Genomic DNA, 20,338 nt, shown 5'->3' with positions numbered 1-20,338 from the left:
CCTGCTTTACTACTTTGTTCTTGCCCTTCTGGATTCAGCTCCTGGGAGGCCCTGTGGATTGAAGTCAGATGGCTCAAGTAGGCAGCTGGTTAGGACCCAGGAGAGAGAAAAGTGTCTGGGGAGGACAACACTTTGTTGTCCTGGTTTCTATTCAGCTGCAACTAGAGAAACAGATCACCTGTTTCTTGTTCAAAACTAGGATCAGTGAGAGGAGGGTGGAAAGAGTAAGATCCTCCACAGTGCCCTCCCACCTCCCCTCCTCCCCCAACATAGCCTAGCCCCAAGGCAGAAACTTCCCAGCAGAAAAAGGAAAACTGATAACCTCATTCCTTGGTCTTTCTCTGTTAGGATTATCATCTGGTTTCCCCTGCTCGTGTTGGAAGAGCTGTGTTGGTGCAGGCCAGTGCTATCCTGTGACTAGAGGGAAGAAGCTCTGCCTGGGCCTGATTTGGCCACAAGCTCCTAGTAAGATGCTGAAAAGGAACACAAACTCTAGGCCCAGGACACCCTCCCCATGCCATCCCACACCTGACTTCTGCGCACCTTGTGAGCAGATCAGATTTGGTGTTGCTTCTTCCACATCATCCTCGCATCCCCTTTCACAGACTTGGATAGATCCCCTCATGGGAACCTATAGATCTATGGCATATCTATGTATGTGCCACCCCATGGCAACTGTCCTTTCCCCTTCATAGCATACATCACCCTGAATTGTAGCTGCCTGTTTATGTATGTGTCTTCTGCATCAGGTGGTACTCTCTGATGGGGCAGGGATTGGGTCTGTCTTGTTCACAGTTGCATCTCCAGCATCTGCAACTCTGCCTGGCTCAGAGTAAGTGCTCAATACTTTTTGTTTTTGATTGAATGATAGAATGACGAGTGAACTCTATTTCTCACTAGACTGTGAGCACCGTGTTGACAGGGACCATGCCCTGATCATCTCTGGATCCTTAGGGCCTATATAGTGCTTGCCACATAGGAGGTGCTCAGTAGACACTTATTGATTTGAGTGAATGGACTTCAGTTTCTCCACTTACAATCTGAGTAAGAGGAAGATATTCTTTGCCCTCTCTCCCTCCTTCTCCAGCCACATTGGGGGTTGTGGTTGATGCTATGAAGTCGTTCCTGCCTTATTCAACTTCATGTCCAAATCTTCTAATGGCAAAACACAATATGGTGGCCAAGTCTCAGAGTCCAGGCATCCCTCCCATAGCCCATAGCCAAGTATGGGAGAAGGGTGCTTCAGGGTCTCTCTCCATTCACTTTAGTCTCCAGCATTAGCCAAGATCCCACTCTCTACCCTGAATTCTTCCTGCTATTGCACAAGGCTTCTTTCATCTTACTGTATTGTCACGGACAATATAGCCAAGATTATCTGCTCCTCAACCTGAAGTAAAATATAGATTATGCCTAATTTTAGAACCGGTGTTAGCCAGGTGTGGTGGCTCACGTCTATAATCCCAGCATTTTAGGAGGCCAAGGCAGCAGGGGAATCGCCTGAGTCCAAGAGTTCAAGACCAGCTGGAGCAATATGGCAAAACCCCATCTCTACAAGAAAAGCAAAAGAATTAGCTGGGTGTGGTGGCACACGCCTGTAGTCCCAGCTACTCAGGAGGCTGAGGCAGAGGATCATTTGAACCTGGGAAGTGGAGGTTGCAGTGAGCCAAGATCGTGCCACTGCCCTCCAACCTGAGTGACAGAGTACGATCCTGTCTCAAAATAAAAATAAAGAATAAAACCAGTGTTTCCCCATCTGGAACTTTCTTTTCAAGTTTATATCACCTCTCCTTCCAAATCAGGTCTCCCCTCCTCCAGGAAGTACTCCTTGATTAAGCCAAAAATGTTTTAATTTTCACCACTTGTCCTATTACTCTGCATCCCCACAGCACTTGTAGTTCATACTTATTCCCTATCTTGGTTAAGTGTGTGCTCATCATCCTAACCATACTGCATAGGGATAAGCAGGCACTATTTTAAGTAGGCTTGATAGATTATCAGAAATTGACAAGAAAGAATACACACCAAGAATGAAGTAGAAGAGGATTTTTTCTTTTCTTTTCTTTTTGCTTTATCATAGAATTTCTTGTCTTGGTGCTTACAAGCTGTGTAGCACAATGAGAGGAGAATGTGATTTCTGCAAAACATTTCAAGAAGCACAAAGTATCTATAAATACCCAGGAATAATGACCATGTCTTTTATTTGTATTATTTTTCTAATTTCTCCACTCTATAGGGTTTGCCCAAAGTCCTTGATTTAAGCCCTTGAGTGTTGGTTGGCTGACTTAGCTTTGGATTGTGGTCCACTGAGATCGCTGGATCTTTTTAAGCTTTAGAGTTATGCCCTGCCATATGGATGCAGGTGGAGGAAGGACTTCTCAGTGTGACCCATGAGAGGAGTGGCTCTCCTGGGGCCCAGGCCCCAGGCTGCATGCGTATGGGAGGGAGGAGGAGAAGCAAGGAAAGGAGGAGAGACAGAAGTATGTACTGAGGTGGTAGTTGGGGGAAGGGTTGGCGGGTGGGGAGAAGGGAAGAGAGGAGTCTGGGCCAAGGCAGAGGTGTCTCCCTGGGGAGTCCTCAGAGAGGGCAGCCGGACGTCGCTCCATCCTTCCCGCCTGACGGATGGGTCTGCTGCGCAGGCACAAGCTGTCTGGCCAGGCCCTGCCAAGGCAGAACAGTGGCGCTTCTGTGCTCGCTGCTCCACTCCGCTCCAGAGGATGGGGCCCGACCGGGAAGCCAGGGAGTGATGGAGAAAGCAGACGTCCCAGAACAGGAGCCGCGGGGTCACAGAAGCACGCCTGCCTCCGGAAACAAGGGGCCACAGGATGAGGTGGGAGGGGACCGGGAATCAACGCGGGGGAGAGTTTGGGGGAAGTGTTGGTAGAAAGAAGAGAGGCAGAAAGACGCGCGCTGAAGGAGCCTGGGGATGAAGAGCTCGATGATTTGGCCACAAGCCCCCTCACCATTAAGAACAAAGCTTCCTGCATTCAGTTGCAGAGTTTTGTTTCCCGCTCAGATGCTCAGAGACCTTCCAACCTGTCCCCCACCCCTCAGCCTTGCCCATCTCCACGGGTATCTTCCGCGCCCTCGCCCAGGACTCGGAGCCCACCACCCTCCGCCTCCGCCTGGCCTGACCCGGCCCGCGAGATCCCTGACGCTCCAGTTCGGAATCTGGGATCCGCAGGCTCCCAGATCCGCCGCTGGCCCGGCTCCCACCCGCCCGTCAGCTGCCTCCCCTTCAGCGTTAATTAAAACTTGCGAGATGGAGAAGCTGGCGTGGGAGGCTCCGTTTAATTTGCAGCATCTTTCATGCTGCTGACCATCGTCAAGGGCTTTAATATTGAAATATGGGCCATTTTCCCAGCTCCAGCCCTCGCCGCGCGCTCCCCGCACCCCCACACCCAGCCACCCCGCGCTTGATGAAAGAGCCCCTGCAAATCCATTAAGGAGAGATAATTGAAAACTCCGGGGTAATATTTAAGACCGCATGCCGACGCGGGGTGGAGGGCCTGACTGCACTCGCTTTGCCGGTCAGTGCTGGTGCGTGCCAGTCCCTAGCGCTCTAGGCCCACCAAGGCCCCGCGGACGCCCAGCCAAGGCCTGCTGTCTTAGCGGTGCCTCCTCACTCCCTGCACTCAAAGGGCTGGCTCTGCGCTAACCTGGCTCTGCCGAAGACTTGCCTGGAGACCCGAGTTCCACAAGGAGCCACAGGGCACGCTGTGTGACAGATGCATTAGGGCCAGCATGCACGGGGGCCAAAGCATCTTGTCCCACTCCTTCAGCTTCGGTTTGGTGCACCGGCATCAGGCACTGCTCAAGCTTCTGAGCACAGCATCCCCTCTGCGTGCAAACTTTTCCCTCCAGCACTTTCTACTTGGGGAATTTCTGTTCCTCTTTCAAAACCAACCCAGTTCCACCCCAAGTAATGGTGCAGTGGGGTACGGAACGTGGGTGGGAGTATAGACACTCCAAGATCCTGGTGTGACCATTGTTGCAGCTGCATGATGAGGACACTATATTGCTCTGTTTTCATATGTTTTTAATGTTCCACGACAAACATGTTTAGAAAGCAGCTGAAGCATCTTCTTTTATGCCTCCCTCTCCCATAAATACAGACTACCTGTTATCTTGTACATTGATGTTCCTTAGCACATCGTGTTGCCATTATCTGTTTAAAGTCTTTCTGCCTACTCAGCTGTGACATCTTCAGGGCAGGGATCAGGTCTAATTTCACTCCTTAGCCCTTGCTCCAGGCCCAGTGCAAGGCACATAACATGCGCTCAGTAAACATCACTGAATAGGCTGCTCTCTGGGTACCTAGAAGTCTCTAGGGCTTAAGGTTAGGATACAAGAACACCGAAGGAGGGTAGGGCAAAGCACCAAAGAGGGGTGGGGTCTGTGAGGCTGGGTTGGGGGTCTTGTCTCTCTCCCACAATGACTGGCTTCAGGATGTTCCCAGAATGGGAAAAGGGTAGAGAACCCTGTTCTGCACTGTGATTTAGGAATCCTTAGGTCTCTACCTGGGACTTTTGGGGATGTTTCTCCACTTCACTCCATTTGGCTTACTCTCCCAATCAGGTTAGACACACACACACACACACACACACACACACACACACACACACACACACCACCACCACCACCACCACCACCACACACCTTAGACAGGGAAAGAGTGGGAAAGAGGGAAGCAGAAGAGATTATTTGAAGACTTACTTGTGCAAAAGACATGAGTAGTTCAGGCATTTCCATGGATACCCAGCTAACCCCCTACCACAGGGCCTTTCCTACTTACCCCTGTTGCACAGTCTTCCCCAACACTGTGTCCAACACCCATACAGGGGTTATACTCACAGGATGGCACTATCGAGGAAGAGGGGGCTGTTCTGACTCAGCCCCCCTAACTGCACATTGGCCCTGAAGCCACAGTTGCAATGATGCCCTCTCTATGGCCAGAATGAGATCCAAACCATTCCAAAGTTCCATTTCCAAACAAGGACTCCTCATTAGAACCACAAAACATCAGAGCTGGAGGCAACCAAAAGAGCACTGTGTCCCCTCTTAGTATCTATGGGGCAACTAAGACTTAGAAAGGATCTGTGATGTGCCCCAGATCACAAAGCCATTGGTAACTGGGCAGGCGTGGTGGCTCACACTTGAAATCCTAGCACTTTGGGAGGCCAAGGCGGGTGGATCATTTCAGATCAGGAGTTCGAGACCAGCCTGGACAACATGGCGAAACCCTGTCTCTACTGAAAATACAAAAATTAGCGGGCAGTAGTGGAGTGTGCCTGTAATCCCAGCTACTCAGGAGGCTGAGGCAGGGGAATTGCTTGAGCCTGGGAGGCAGAGGTTGCAGCGAGCTGAGATCATACCATTGCACTCCAGTCTGGGCGACAGAGTGTGACCCTGTCTCAGGAAAAAAAAAAAAAAAAGCCATTGGTAACAAAACCAGTGCTAGTGCTAGAATCCCAGCAAGTTAGTGGTGGAGCTGGAATTAGAATCCCAATCTCTTGACCCATTTAAATATATACAATTGGTATTCAAAGTGCTTTTCAGAAACATTATCTCATTTAATTCTCTCTCTCTTGATAGGGTCTCACTGTGTCTCCCAGGCTGGAGTGCAGTGACATGATAATGGCCCACTGCAGTCTCAAGCTGCTGGGCTCAAGCAGTGCTCCCACATCAGCCTCAGTCACATGCCACCACACCTGGCTAATTTTTGTATTTTTGTAGAGACAGGGTTTCAGCATGTTGCCCAGGCTGGTCTTGAACTCCTGGGCTCAAGAAATCCTCCTACCTTGGCCTCCCAGAGTGCTGAGATTACAGGCATGAGCCACCGTACCTGGCCTCATTTAATTCTCACAAACCTATGAGATAGCGTCACAATTCCCATCTACAGATGAGAAAAATGAGGCTCAGGGAGAGCCATGATTTGTCCAGTGTCATACATGGGTGGAAAACAGATCCAGGATTTGAACCCCAGTTTGACTGGCTCCAATTCCAGTGCTGTTTCCACTCACTTCCCCAGTATCTCCCCCTACACCCCAGCCAGCCAAGTCAGGCCAGTTTCCCAGACACTCACCCTTCATCCCTGGACATCTCCAGCCAGAGGTCTTTTTTCTCCTTAGCCCAGCTTCCCCCACCCAGGGCAATGTTCTTTGCCCCAGATTTGGAGGTGGGGGTGTGGTAGTCCCCGCCGTGGTTCTGGGTACAGGCCCCCATGAACTGAAGCCACGCACAGCCTGGCCTCCTGTGCGCAGCCCTACTCCTGTTCGTGGCCACGGAGGCCTCAGCCATAAATCCCCAGGTCTCGGCTCATAACCATTAGCAAGCGATTGGGCTCATCAGGACACCTTTATGAGACTTGGGTCAAATAAATGGATTGCCGGAGGTCAGGAACAAGGGATCTCCTTGTCTTGCCTTGCTTCCGAGATGCTCCCACCACCCAGAGGTTGGCAGATTCTGTTTGACTCACAGCTGTAGGTGGAAGTGGGGGCATTGTCACAGTGGGATAAAGATGTACAGTATCCTCTGGTACTCCACACCCATGGAAGGAAAAGCGCTTGGAGATGCACATCCTCAGAAAGCCCACAGTCATTAGGGCTGGAGGAACACACACACAGAGGCATATATACGCACTCAGACCCCGTCTCTGATTCAAATGCACTCTTCAGCAACCAACCCCCCAACCCCACCCACCTCACATCCTCTGATGTCCTCACACTCCATTCCTCCTGTGAGGTACTTCCTGAAACACTGCTTCTCAAACACCACTGTGCATACAAATGATCTGGGACGTGGTTAAAATACACATTCTGACTCAGTAGATCTGGGGTGGCACCTGAGCTCTGTTTTCTAACCAGCTTCCAGGTAAGGCCAGGGCTGCTTCTCCAAAGATTTTAAGCAGTGGTCCTCCCACATTGGAAGGGCAGGGGCTTTCAAAATGTAAAAGAGATAGGAGTGTGCAGTTTGGGAAAGCTCCTCTCCCACTCCCATCCCCCAAATGCTGCTGTGCACACCCAGGTGACTGAACTGTTTCTAGAATGCTGTTACCTCACTCTTTACATGGCTCCCTCTCATTCTTCAAACCTCAGCCCAGGTGTCACTTCCTCAGAGAAACTTTCTCTGACCACCCAATTTATTTTATTTTATTTTATTTTATTTTATTTTATTTTATTTTATTTTAATTTTATTTTAATTTAATTTAATTTAATTATTTTATTTTATTTTATTTATTTTATTTTATTTTTTTTTTTTGAGATGGAGTTTTGCTCTTATTGCCCAGGCTGGAGTGCAATGGCACGATCTCAGCTCATGGCAATCTCTGCCTCCCGGGTTCAAGCGATTCTCCTGCCTCAGCCTCCCAAGTAGCTGGGATTACAGGCATGCGCCACTACGTCTGGCTAATTTTTGTATTTTTAGTAGAGACAGGGTTTCTCCATGTTGGTGAGGCTGGTCTCGAACTCCTGACTTCAGGTGATCTGCCCGCCCCAGCCTTCCAAATTGCTGGGATTACAGGCGTGAGCCACCATGCCTAGCTGACCACCCAATTTAAAGGGTCTCTGCTCCACCCTGTCTGTGATTACCCACTTCACAACAGGTCTCAAAATTGCATGTATCTATTTGCTAACTTGCTTACTTATTTTTTTTGTCTGTTTCACTCTCTGAAATATATGCTCCTTGAGTTCAGGGATTATGCCTGTTCCATTTATTCATGAATTCATGGCAACCAGTGCCTAGTGCATAGTAGATACTCAGTAAATATTGCTGGATAGGCCAGTCACAGTGGGCCATGCCTGTAATCCCAGCACTTCGGGAGGCTGAGGCGGGCAGATCATTTGAGGTCAGGAGTTCGAGACCAGCCTGGCCAACGTGGTGAAACCTTGTCTCTACTAAAAATACAAAAATTAGCTGGGCATGGTGGCACAAGCCTGTAATCCCAGCTACTCTGGAGGCTGAGGCAGGAGAATCACTTGAACCTGGGAGACACAGGTTGCAGTGATCCAAGACTGCCACTGCACTCCCACCTGGGTGACAGAGGGAGCCTCTGTCTCAAGAAAAATAAAAAATAAAAATAAAAATAAAAAAATAAAAGATTATTTGAAAGAGTATCTGAATCCAGGACTGAGGCTGTAGGTAATCTGAGAAAGTATCTTGGAGGAAGGAAAATGGGAGGAAAAGAACATTGTGTGAAGGACTTAAGAAAGGTGACTCAAGGAAAGTGGGGAGGCAAGGGTATCCAGATAAGATTGGCCCCATTGGTCCTGCGTTGATATGACAGGGGTGAGGAAGGGTCCTGGAGGGAGAGATCCTGGGGTAGCAGCAGATGCCGCAGGGCCTCGGAAACCATGGCAGGCACTAAGAAGACACGTGGGCTTCCCTCCACCTCATGGACAAGGACCTTCATTTATTCATTCTTTCCTACACTTGACAAATTCTTACTGAGATCTTATTAGGCGCCAGGCACTGTGCTGGGTGCTGAATATTCAGGAATGAGCACAATGGGTCTGGTTCCTACCCTCCTAGAGATTACAGTCCAGTGGGAGAGACTGACAGTAAACATATTAATATGTTACAATTGGGCCAAGTCTACAAAGGATAGGGTATGATAACAGGTATGATGGGCGGTTCCCTAGGGAGAAGTTTCCCTAGGGAGTGACAGTCACCCAGAGTGCTGATGGGTGGAGGTCTTCCTTGCCAGCCCCCTGCCAAGCTTTCGTCCTGGACATTCCTGCATTCCTCTGTACTGTCCCTTTAAGAGGAGCATCTCTTCCCTGAGCAAAGGCGGTTCGGGCACATAGCCTGAGCCTGCCAAGGTTGTGGGCCATAAATCAATGCTGGCACTCCCTTGGCAGTGGGCTCTCCTCTGAGCTGCCCAGATGGCAGGCAAGCCTGGGGCTCCAGGGGCAGCCAGGCACTCAGGAGGGGGGAGGTGGGCAAGGTGGGGACACAGCTGGGCCCCAGGCTCCTGATGGCAGCTGCCTACTTCTGTCTAAGAGCCCTAGTCCAGGGAAAATGCCAAGGTCCTTCTATTCTAGTCCCAGGGACCTTCTGACTCCCAAGTCAGTCTGGCATGGGGCTGTTGCGATTATTGTTCCCACCCCAGCCAGGGACCAGGGCCTCACAGGCATCCTCTGAGACCAAGGGTCTTGGATGACCTCTTGGGATCACATTCTGCTCTAACATTCAACCTGAAAGTTCTGCCTGTGGTTTGACCTTCTTTCCTCTTGCTGTAGCCGAGGTGTCTTCTTTTACCCTGCATGAAAGATGAAAGACAGTAGCTCCCCATTTAGTGGGGGCTTTGGGACTGTGTGATATCTCCCTCCGCCTTCACTTTAAGCCTCCCAGAAAAGCAGGATAAAAAGATGCTTCAAGGTCAGTTGGAGAGATGGAACTCTGCCCTCTTGGGGGTTGCCATCCCTCTGCCACCCTCACAGGTGCTGTGACAGAGGGAACATATGTTGCTCCTACTCCAGAGGACAGAGACAACATCTTAGCAGCCACAGCCCCACAGAGCTAGGCTCAGCAGGCCTTGACAGAACTGGAAAGGCAGCCTGTCTCCTGGGCCTGGCCTGAGCCTGGGTTGTGGGCGGAGGGGTGGAAGCAGAGCCTGTAGACCCCTCCCAGAAAGGAATCAACAGGCTTGACTGCTCTCCCCATGCTCACTCCCAAACAGTAGAACAGTGGAAAATTCATGGGTTCCAGAACGATAGAGATTTCCTGGGATGTCGTTGTCCTCAGATTCTCTGTGAGAAGTCAGAGTTTACAAGTCCTTAGAGATTCTTTCTCACACACTCATCATACAGATGAGGAAACTGAGACGCAGAGAAGTTCACCCAGGTCTTTTTCAGGTTGTTTTTACTACACCACATTTGCCACATGAACAGAAACTCCCAGAGCTACCACTAAGCAGGATGTATTAGACTCTAAAGGTAGTAGCATAGATGGAGGTTAGATAACAAGTAGAACTTTCTCAGAATAGTAGGTCACAGAAGAAGATGGGAAGCAAAGTAAAGAAAGTGCATTCTCTAAAACAGTGGGGTGGAGGTGGGAGGGATGGAGCCAAAGAATCAGGTTAGAATTTTGCAAAAAGATAGAAATATAGAGAACACAGGAGAGGGAGATGGCATAGAGCCCAGAGCAAGGACAACTGGGGTGTGGAGCTTCTGGGGTTCTTCATTCAGGACCCCTAGATTTCATCTGTCCCAGGCTTCTGGGTATCACCAGTAGTTTAAAGTCAGGCCTTATCTGGGCTGATTCTCTTGGCTTTCTCCTTGTTCTCCCGGGATGGCTTATCTGGCTGCCAGAGTCATTTGCCATCTCTAATTTGTGTTTAAATTAAAGTTCCTACAAACAGAGGTTTAATGTGCTGTTACCAAGAACTCCCAGGCCCCCTGCAGCTCTGGGAAGTTGAAGGGGCTGGGGAGAAGAGGTCAGTCTGTGCGCATCCCATCGAAGCTGATCCCACTGGCATTGGACCTGGAGTGGACAGCCCAACTAAGTGTCTCCGTCCTTGCTGCTCCATCCAGAATGGTGATGACAGGGGGCAGGGCAGGGAAAAGCATGCTCACAAAGGGCCTGGGACCAACATACCTGTTCAGGGGCTCCTGGGTGGCTGTTCACCCTTTTTCAGGATGGTGAGGAGAAGGCAGGGGAGGTGGGCAATGAGAAGAGGGCAGGGGGTGGAAAATGAGGAGAGAGCAGGAGGCTCCATTCTTTAACACTTGTGCCTGGCGCTCACTGTGTGCCAGCACTGTTCCTGGGCACCTCATAACTACAAATTCCACCTTCTACACAACCTGTAAGGCAAGTGTTATTATCATTAGCCCCATTTTTATAGATGGGGAAACGGAGGCATGCCCAGTATCACACAGCTAGTAAGAGGCAGATCCAAGGAGTCAAGCCAGTGCCGTCTAGCTCCAGATTCCCAGTGCTATGCTGACACTTAAGCCAAGATTTATCTGTCACCCTCCCAATCCCTTGATCACAAGGTGAGGCTTCTCTTTGCCAGAGCAACTGAGACAAAGTGAAGCTCCCATCCTGCTCCCCAGATCTTTACCTCTCTGGGCCACAGTCTTCTCATCTGTAAAATGAGGATAAGATACTAGGAGGGGTTGAGGGTCCGGGAAGGTTTAATGAGACAGCTTGTCAGTGACCAGCACAGGGTAGGTCCCCAGCAGTGGCTGCTTCCTTCTCTGTAGTCTAACCATGAGCCTTCCTGCTGTGCCTTCCTGCACTGCCTCTTAATTCTGCTTTGAAAGGAGCTAGCGGCAGTGATCCTCGCCCCTTAAAGAAAACCCTCAGGAGAGCGTTGTTCCTCATTCATTTGTCCAAATTCTCTCTCTTCCTCTGGGAAACTCTGAAAAAGAGGGACAATAAAGCTGAACTGGAGCCCCGACCTGCTCTGTCCCCATCTCCCCTGCACCCAGGTGAGCCAGTCAGGGCGGTAACAGAAAATAAATGACACATTCAAAAGGGTTTCACTGAAGGGTTTAGTGATGTGACAGTTTCTAAAGGCATAGACTAGATGAAGAAAACTAATAAGGGCTAGTGTGGCACCAGGATAGAAATATCTCTACCAAAGCCTGATGCCAACGGGGGTCACGGGACACAGGAGAGAGGCCACTCAGCAAAGCTGTGACCATGGAGGAACCACAACCACCACCAGAGCTTCAGGCAGGCAAAAAGGGGGGCTGACAGGGAATGGGGGAAACAAATACCCTGACTCCTCTCTCCCCCTTCTCAGCAGGGACCTCTATTGGCCGAGAGATCAGGGGGCCCAGGTGACACAGTCTGCAGAGGTCAGCCTCCCTGGGCAGAGCAGCACAGAGAACACAGTGGGGCAAATAGAAAACCATCCCCGTCCCATCCTACCCGCGAGTCCCTGATCTGATACCAAAGCCTTCTCTCTGCTGCTTTATTGCCACCACTGTCACTGCCTGCACCCAAACAGTGACTGACAGGGAAGGAGAGTCAAGACTCCTTCAACGCAAATACTGTAGCTCACAAGGAAGGTGGGATCCAGGCAGAGGGCAGCTTGAGGGAAGAGAGCTGTGTCTGAAGGGCAGCAGGGCAGGGACTGCCCACTCCCAGCATGGAGAGACAAAGAGAAGGACCGCACTGGGGGTGAGGATGTCAAACGGTGATAGTAAATGACTCTCTTTCCTCAGCATATGATACAAATCACTGTGGATCTTCCTTCCTCCTCCCCTCTCTAGACCGGGAGCCCCTGTGGGGAAGGGATTTTGTCTTGTTCATCCTTGACATCTAGCACAGTGCCTCTTAGGGGCATAATCAGAATTTATTGAATAAATAAGCAAATAGATATGTAAACGAATGAACAAACCCATTTGCAGCTCATATGCACAGCCCTGGGTCCTGGTCAGGGAGCACCATTGAATGAATTACATGCAGCATTCCTACAGAAGTTTTATTTCAATCAGTTCCATCATCTACCACCTCAGGTTTCCTTTCAGCCACTCAGTCACGGGCCACACAGCCCATGTTTGTCTTCCCGCTGGCCAGAGGCTGTGCTTTGATAGCACCAACTCAAATGTGCAGTGACCTCATCTGGCTCCTCCTGATGGAGGAATAAGGGGAGTAGCAAGTGACTTCCTTTCTCACAGCAGCCTTTCTGTGAGCTCTTTCTTGAGAGAAATCTTGATCCATGCAAACCGTCTGTGGTATTCTCAGCTGTAGCCCTTGGCGGGAGATGGGGGGAGGGAATGACAGTGCCAAGGAGGCAGCTGAAAGATCGTCACCCTGGGAGCCACAGCTCTGGCTTGCTTTTTCCAATGGGCCATAAAGACTGAGGGAGGCAGGTGGAAGCAGGGGCACCAGACTAACAAACTAGAGTTTCAAGTGAAGTCCCCGTGCGAAGCCCACCTGGCGAAGTGGTTAGACACAGATGCTGGGGCTGGGCTCACGATCCCTGTTCTACCACCTGCTGGCTGTACAACCTTGGGCAAGGTACTTGATTACCATGCCTCAGTTTCCGCATCTTAAAAAATGTGCATAACAGTAATGCCTACTTCACATGGTGGTGAAAAAGTAGATGAGTTAATAGTTATGAGATACAGCCAGGCCTGGTGGCATGGGCTCATAGTCCTAGCTACTCAGAAGGCTGAGGTGGAAGGATTGCTTGAACCCAGGAGTTCAAGACCAGCCTGGGTAACATAGCAAGACCGCTCCCCCCCTTTTTTTTTGAGACAGAGTTTCACTCTTGTTGCCCAGGCTGGAGTGCAATGGCATGATCTCAGCTCACTGCAACCTCCACCTCCTGGGTTCAAGTGATTCTCTTGCCTCAGTCTCCGGATTCCAGGGATGAACCACCATACCCAGCTAATTTTTGTGTTTTGCATTTTTAGTAGAGATGGGGTTTCACCATGTTGGTCAGGCTGGTCTCGAACTCCTGACCTCAGGTGATCTGTCCACCTCAGCCTCCCAAAGTGCTGGGATTACAGGTGTGAGCCACTGCGCCTGGCTGCAAGACACCCATCTCTCCAAAAATGAAAGTTTTGAACTATTTAGGAGAGTACATGATCCATGATAAGCTCTATATAAATTTTGTTACATAAAATTAAGGTTCTAGTCCCATAAACTTTTTTCTGTAATAAGCTGCTCAGCCTTAGATACCTCTCATATTTGCTGTGAGAAGTGAACAAATGCATGTGAAAACTAATGTGTTTATACTTTTTATTATTTGTCATCAAGATCATGTAAGAGACCTGATTTAGCAGAGGGTGAAGGGATGCGAAAGGGGCTGTCAGTCATCAACTTTTGATTATCTGCCTTGTTAAGGTCCCCTTCTTGTCAACATCATCAGCTCTTTGGCTTGTTCAAGTCTTTTGTTGACAATATCCAGGCCACTCATGGTCCCTCCCACACACAACGGGCCGCACAGCAAGGGCTGGAAGGAAAAAGCCTTTGAAAGCAAAACGGGTCCTTCCCTTCCTTAACCTTGAAGCAGGAATAACCACTAGACAGAAGGCTGTGAGGGAGGACTCTGGCACTTCCACTGTGGCTGCTTTGCCTTTGGGCAGGAGGGGAAACTGATCAGCTCCCTCTGTGGTAGGGCCACAGGAAGAGATGTTGGCATTTGTTATGAAGTGCTAGGAATAAAAACACATACATGGCCGGGTGCAGTGGCTCACGCCTGTGGTCCCAGCACTTTGGGAGGTCGGGGTGTGCGGATCACAAGGTCAAGAGTTTGGGACCAGCCTGGCCAACATGGCGAAACCCCGTCTCTACTAAAAATACAAAAATTAGCCAGGCGTGGTGGCAGGCACCTGTAATCCCAGCTACTCAGGAGGCTGAGGCAGGAGAATCACTTGAACCCAGGAGGTGGAGGTTACATTGAGCTGAAATCATGCCATTGCACTCCAGCCTGGGCAACAAGAGCAAAACTCCTTCCCAAAAACAAACAAACAACAACAACAAAAAAAAAACAGAAAACAAAAAAAACAACAAAGAAAACCCATACACACATACTTATCCCAGTGTCCAGAGCAAATGTTCTGCCACTTACTGCTATGGGTGTGATTTCAGATAGCTACTTAAACCATGAGTTTTGATTTTTCTCATCTTCAAAATGCAAATATTGGTGCCTAATTCAAAGGGTGAAAATTAATGAACTATAGAAACCCCTTGGTGTATGTCTGCTCCAATAAATGGTAGCTCTTATTAGCTAACATTTTGTAATATCTGCCCACTATCTCCTCCAAGGGATGGAGAAGTAATGCTGACTTCCAGACTAGGAAAGATAGTGGTAGCAGAAAGTGACTTAGAACTCTGACTTTTTTCACATTTTCTTTCCAGAACACATACTAAGTTCTTGTTGGTTCATTCATTCATTGAACAGTGTTTAGAAGTTTGAACAAGCTTGAACAACTTGCCATCATTTTGTTCATTTGTATTCATCTTACTCTCACCACTAGAACTGCAAGGTCCATGAGGGCAGAGGCAGTGTCTGTTGCTGAGTGAGTGACTGGATTGACCTCAAAGCATGTCTGAAGACTGAAATGGGCCAGGCAAGGAGATGGAAACTGGAGGCCTGGATTCTGGGCTCAGTCATACCTCCAAGAACATAACTTTCCCTCGACCCTGGAGTTTTCACAGACCTTCCTTCCGCTGTGAGGCAGGGGAGAATCACTTGAGACCAGACTCAGGGAACTCTTCCCTCATGGAAAGACATTCATTCATCCACTCCATGTCTCTGAAGCCCCAAGAGAAGGATCTGAATCCCCTAGTCTGAAGAGTCAGCAAGTGTCCAACATAGCAATCGTGATAAAAAGGGAGAATTGATAAAGGAGGGAGCAGCTCCACCTCAGTAACAACAGAAGGAGGAAAATTCCAGCTAGTACATGTACTTAATATGAAAGCAGACATGTGCCAAGACTATGCTTTCATGGATATTAGGTGTTCCCAAATATAAGAAACACCCATTCTTGCCCACAGGCCTCACTGGATACTATCCAAGATGTCTAGAGAATGAGAGCAAAGAAAGAATCATAATATCCAAAAGGTGGAAACAACCCAGATATTCACCAATAGATGAACGGATAAACAAAGTGTGATATATCCATACAATGGAATATTAGTCAGCCTTGAAAAGGAATGAAGTACTGATAAATGCTACAACATGGATGAATCTTGAAAACACTATGCTGAATGAAAGAAGCTAGTCACAGTAGGTCTCTTATTATATGATGCCATTCATATGAAAGTCCAGAATAGGGAAATCTACAGAGACTGAAAGTACATTAGTGTTGTCAAGGGCAAGAAGGAATATGGGGGGATAGGGAGGTGATAGCTAAAGGTTACAAGATTTCTTTTTGAGGTGATGAAAATGTTCTAAAATTAACTATGGTGATGGTTTGACATACCTGTGAATATACTAAAACCATTGAATTGTACATTTCAAATGGTGAATTTTACACTTCAAATGGTACATTTCAAATGACACATGAATTATACCTCAAGAAAGTTATTTTTTAAAAAGACAGCGTAAGGGGTAGGGGGAAGTTGAGATGAAGCAGGAAAACTGTGATCAGAAACAAAGCTCAGGGGCTGTCTGTCCTGGCTGCCCCAAGTCAAAGCCTGCATTTCATACAGGCAATGTTAGGGTAGCCCCCAAGCCACGATTCGGAAAGATAAATTGACCCCAGAAGGTATAGGGCTGGGTCCCTTCTCCCCTGACAGCTCCCTTTCTGTGTTTTTTCTGGCACAAGAAACTCTGTCATCTTGTATAAATAGGAGAAATTTATGGCAGTTTTCCCTCTTCTTCTCCCTGGTGGGCTACTAGGAAAGGTCCAGGGGGAGGAGGGAGCCTGAAATTCCAAAAATATAAATGTGGAAAGACTGGAGGGGGTCAAGGAGTCTCTTTGCCTGCCTTGGCTCTGGCCCCAGCTTTCCTTTCCCTTTGCATGTTTGACCATCTGGGTGATGAGGAGGGTAGAGAATTGGTGCAGCCTGTTCTCTCTGCAAGCCCAAAAGAGATGGGTCCCAAAGCAGATATCCGACAGGAGGGGCACAAGGGAAATCAAGGAAATAGGCTTGGCTGTCCCATGAAATTATTGGAGGAGACACAGACCACTGCCCTCCTTCCTGGATTTGGCTATTTTTGTACTTCCCTGTTTGTTGAGGCAGCCTGATACAGTGGGAAGAGAACTCGTCCTAGATTTAGAAAGATTGACAGAGAAACTAAGTGTGTGACCTTAAGCAAGTCATATCTTCTCTCTGGGCCTCACCTGTAAAAAGAGGGAGGGGACTGAATTTATCAGGGGTTTTCAAATGAGTTTAACTCTGGGGTCCTTCCTTCAAATAAAACCGTATGTAGTGACCCAACATGAACACGAGTAGTAGCCTGCTGAGCTTCTTGAAGGTAGGAATGGGAGTCTCAGGGCCCTGTGGTTACTGGTGAGAGGCTTGTCCAAGCACAAGATGATCTCCATGGCTTTTCCAGCCCTGTCCTCAGGAGGGATTTGCCCCCATGGTGAAGAGGCTCAGTTCTGCACACCCAGTGAGCTTGAAATCCGGCTCCACCCACTCCTGTGTGTCCCTCAGCACATAACTTACCTTCCTGGAACCTGTTTCCTCGTGTGTAAACTGGAATAATAGTAACACGTATCTCAAGAGGATTGTCACATAGATTACACTAAATAATGTGCATAGAGTCCTTCGCATACTATCTGGCCCAATAAATATTATTATAGTTATTCAGTTATCTGATGTAATCTTTTTTTATTTTGAGACAGAATCTCATTTTGTAGCCCAGACTGGTGCACAGTGGCATGATCTCGGGTCACTGCAACCTCCGCCTCCTGGGTTCAAACAATTCTCCTGTCTCAGCCTCCCAAGTAGCTGGGATTACAGGAGTGTGCCACTGTGTCCAGCTAATTTTTGTATTTTTTAGTAGAGATGGGGTTTTACCATGTTGGCCAGACTGGTCTCGAACTCCTGGCCTCAAGTGATCTGCCTGCCTCAGCCTCGCCCAGTGCTGGGATTACAGGCATGAGCCATCACACCTGGCCTGATATAATCATTTTAATTTGAAATATCTGGTGTGAGAAGGTGAATTAGAAAGGATGACAGCAAAACTGCTATAACACAAAGGCCCCAAAACACAGTAGCATATAGAAAACAGAAGTTTATTTCTCACTTAGTCTGGGAGGAAGCGGTTCCAGACAGCAGGCAGCTCTGTTCCTCCTAGTCAGTCAAGGACGTGTGTTCCTTTCATACCTTTGCTTTGTCTTCTCTTAGGGATGTCTTTTCAGTTGCCTGGTCAAACCTGTCTCAGGCACATCTGCCCAGCTCATGAAGAGAGAACACAAAGGAGAATTTACCCAATGCCGTCAGGCTTTGAGGACATGCTCGCCTCACATTCCCCTGTGTCTACACCTGGCAACAAGAGCAGCTGGGAAATGGAGTGTCTAGCTCGGTGTCTCTCCACCCTCGTGCAGCAAGGAAAGAAGAGATTTTAGTGGACAATGGGCAGTCTTAATCCAGGGCTCAAACCCACACCTAAGCTGTCCTCTTCGTCTTCTCTTCCCAAAGGAAGGGAAATAAAGTCTACAGCCCAGAAAACAATGTGACCACCCATCCCCTACCCAATCAGGTCCCTGCCATTCATCCCAAGATCAGCAGTCTCGGGAAAGTGGCTTGGAAGCCTCCCTCCAGAAAGACCACCTTTCTGTCCATCTTCTTCACATGGGTGGATGTGAGAAAAGTTTCTGTCCCCACTGCCTGCCTGCCACTCCCTGTCTCAGTTTCAGCTCACGCTCTAGCCCTTTGTTCCCAGTCACCAAGAGTGACTACAAATGCGGGGGAACAGGAGGACCTGAAACAGTCATGGAAATTGAGAGCGGGACACAGAAGCCATGCTCAGAGGCAGCCTAGGTGAGGGTTCTGATGACAGGAAATCCAGCTACTACTGTGTAACCTAAAGTGGGGATTAAGCTCTCAGAAATTCAATGAACTCTTTTGGAAATAGGGATAAGAAACCCACTTGTCAGGGCTGTTGTGAACATCAAATGTGATCATGTATGTACCTAGTACATAGTATGCCTTCAATAAATGGTAAGGCAAACCGAAGGCGAATCGAATTCATGTCCATTACTCTGACCCAGCCTTTGCATAAATTCTTTTTTCTTCTCCTTCCTTGTCAATGCATGGCTCCCTCCCTCTTCTTTACTTCCTATCCTCATTCCCCTACCATCTGAACCCTGATCTGGAATCTCTTTTCTCAGGAAATCTTCCATGATTGAAAAATTCCTGCTTGGCCACTTCCCACTCCAATACTCTATCTTCACCCGTCTTCCATCTACCCCATGGTCCTGGCCCAAGTTTACACGTGTCCCATCCCTCCCTTCAAAAAGCATGCAGCAATGGAAGGGCTTTAAGTTTGTCATCAAGCAGATCAGAGTTCAGATGCCAACTCTGCCAAGTTCTAGCTTTAGGACTTTGTCAGATCACTTCCTCTCTTTGAATCTCTGTCTTCCCAACCCTCTGGTGAGGTCAAGTGTGTGTGGGCTGGTACATAAAGGATATTTAATCTCCTCTGCTTTACCCAACCTCCCCCAACTCAAACTCCCAGGACTAACTCTCTACTAAAGGGAGTTATTAGACCAAGAAAGTAATTCTCCCATTACCAGCCCCACCCCAACCCTGCCCAGGGAAAAAGAAGTGACTTTGAGTCTATGGGTCTTGGAGGGACCACCAACCCAAGAGCTAGAGCAGAGGAAGGACTTTGATATCCCAGCTTCCAGGGTTATAGGATCTCTCCCCAAGCCCTCATATGCAGCCCCAGTTGCAGGAGTAGCTTCAGGGATAGAAGTGAAAGAGTTGATCTGATTGCAATCTTAGCTTGTAAATAGTAGCTCACCTGTGCCGCTATTTTCAACCTTCCTAGATCAGAAGAGCAACAATATCAATGACGACTAATGCTTACATAGTGTTTCCTATGGGATGGGCATTGTTCCAGGCTCTTCGTACATATAACTCACTTAATCCTGACAGCAGCCTTTGAGCTAGGTATTATTAACCCCATTTTACAGACAAGGAAACTAAGGCACAAGGGGTTAAGTAACTTGCCTAGGTCATACAACTCACATAAGGCATGATCGAGATTCAAAACCAGGCCCTCTAGCTCCAGAATCCATCCTGTTAACCACTCTGCCATAAAAAGAGCTAACATTTACTGGCAGTTTCTATGTGCCAAGCACTGTGGAAAACACATGGCAAGTATTTCTTCTAATTCCAAATAACCCCCTGAGATAAGTTCTATTATTAGTATCCCTGTTTTACAGGTCAAGAAACTAAGGCAGAGAGAAAAGTTAAACAACTTGCCCTGAGTCACACAGCTAGATATTAATAGTTTCAGAACTCCTAGCTGTTTTGCCTCAAATCCCACCTCCCCACTCCTGCTCGAAGCCCCTCCCTTCTAGCTGGGTTGTTTAGTTCCTATCACCAGTTCTTCACAAATCTGCTTTACCCCCCACAGCCTACAACCCTTGTTCTCCAAAACTCCTGTTGACCTCCGTCCCTTTCCCTTCCCACTTTCTCCCTAGTCCCTCCGCTCCCCACAAATTCCCCCAAACCATTCTGTCCCTCTCCCTCTGCTCCCCACCCACCCTCCCCCACAACTCCTGCTGAAACAGATGAATTTCACCAAAAAAGACCACCAGACTTTCCCCAAGCAGGCCCCCACTGTGCCTGATCGCACACCCCCAGGGGAGGCACCACAGTAGCTAAGCTGGAGACCCAGAAATAAAATCCTCATTCTACTTCCCTGCCCCCTCTTCCTATCACTCATCTGGGAATCCAGGGTGAAGAAGGGTGC

The 20,338-nt window shown here is 48.6% G+C and overlaps 1 long non-coding RNA gene across 2 annotated transcripts in view; it reads right to left on the bottom strand.

Annotated features, from left to right (window-relative positions):
* Window positions 1-9,843: 9,843 nt before the first annotated feature.
* The window catches only part of LOC134756616 (uncharacterized), a 44,730-nt gene continuing 34,235 nt past the window's right edge, over window positions 9,844-20,338 (bottom strand). Inside the window, exons 4-5 of one of the 2 annotated variants that reach the window (XR_010129501.1) lie at window positions 11,060-11,359; window positions 9,844-10,479 (exon numbers count right to left, since the gene is read on the bottom strand). This is a non-coding gene — a long non-coding RNA (uncharacterized lncRNA). Of the gene's footprint in view, window positions 10,480-11,059; window positions 11,360-17,630; window positions 17,812-20,338 lie in introns of those variants that run through there. The other variant, XR_010129500.1, reaches the window with a different exon arrangement.

Source organism: Gorilla gorilla, chromosome 11 (genome assembly GCF_029281585.2).
Source record: "Gorilla gorilla gorilla isolate KB3781 chromosome 11, NHGRI_mGorGor1-v2.1_pri, whole genome shotgun sequence".
NCBI classification, from domain to species: Eukaryota; Metazoa; Chordata; class Mammalia; order Primates; family Hominidae; genus Gorilla; species Gorilla gorilla.
Note: the sequence above shows the minus strand (reverse complement) of the source record. Positions and strands in the feature narration are given on the sequence as shown.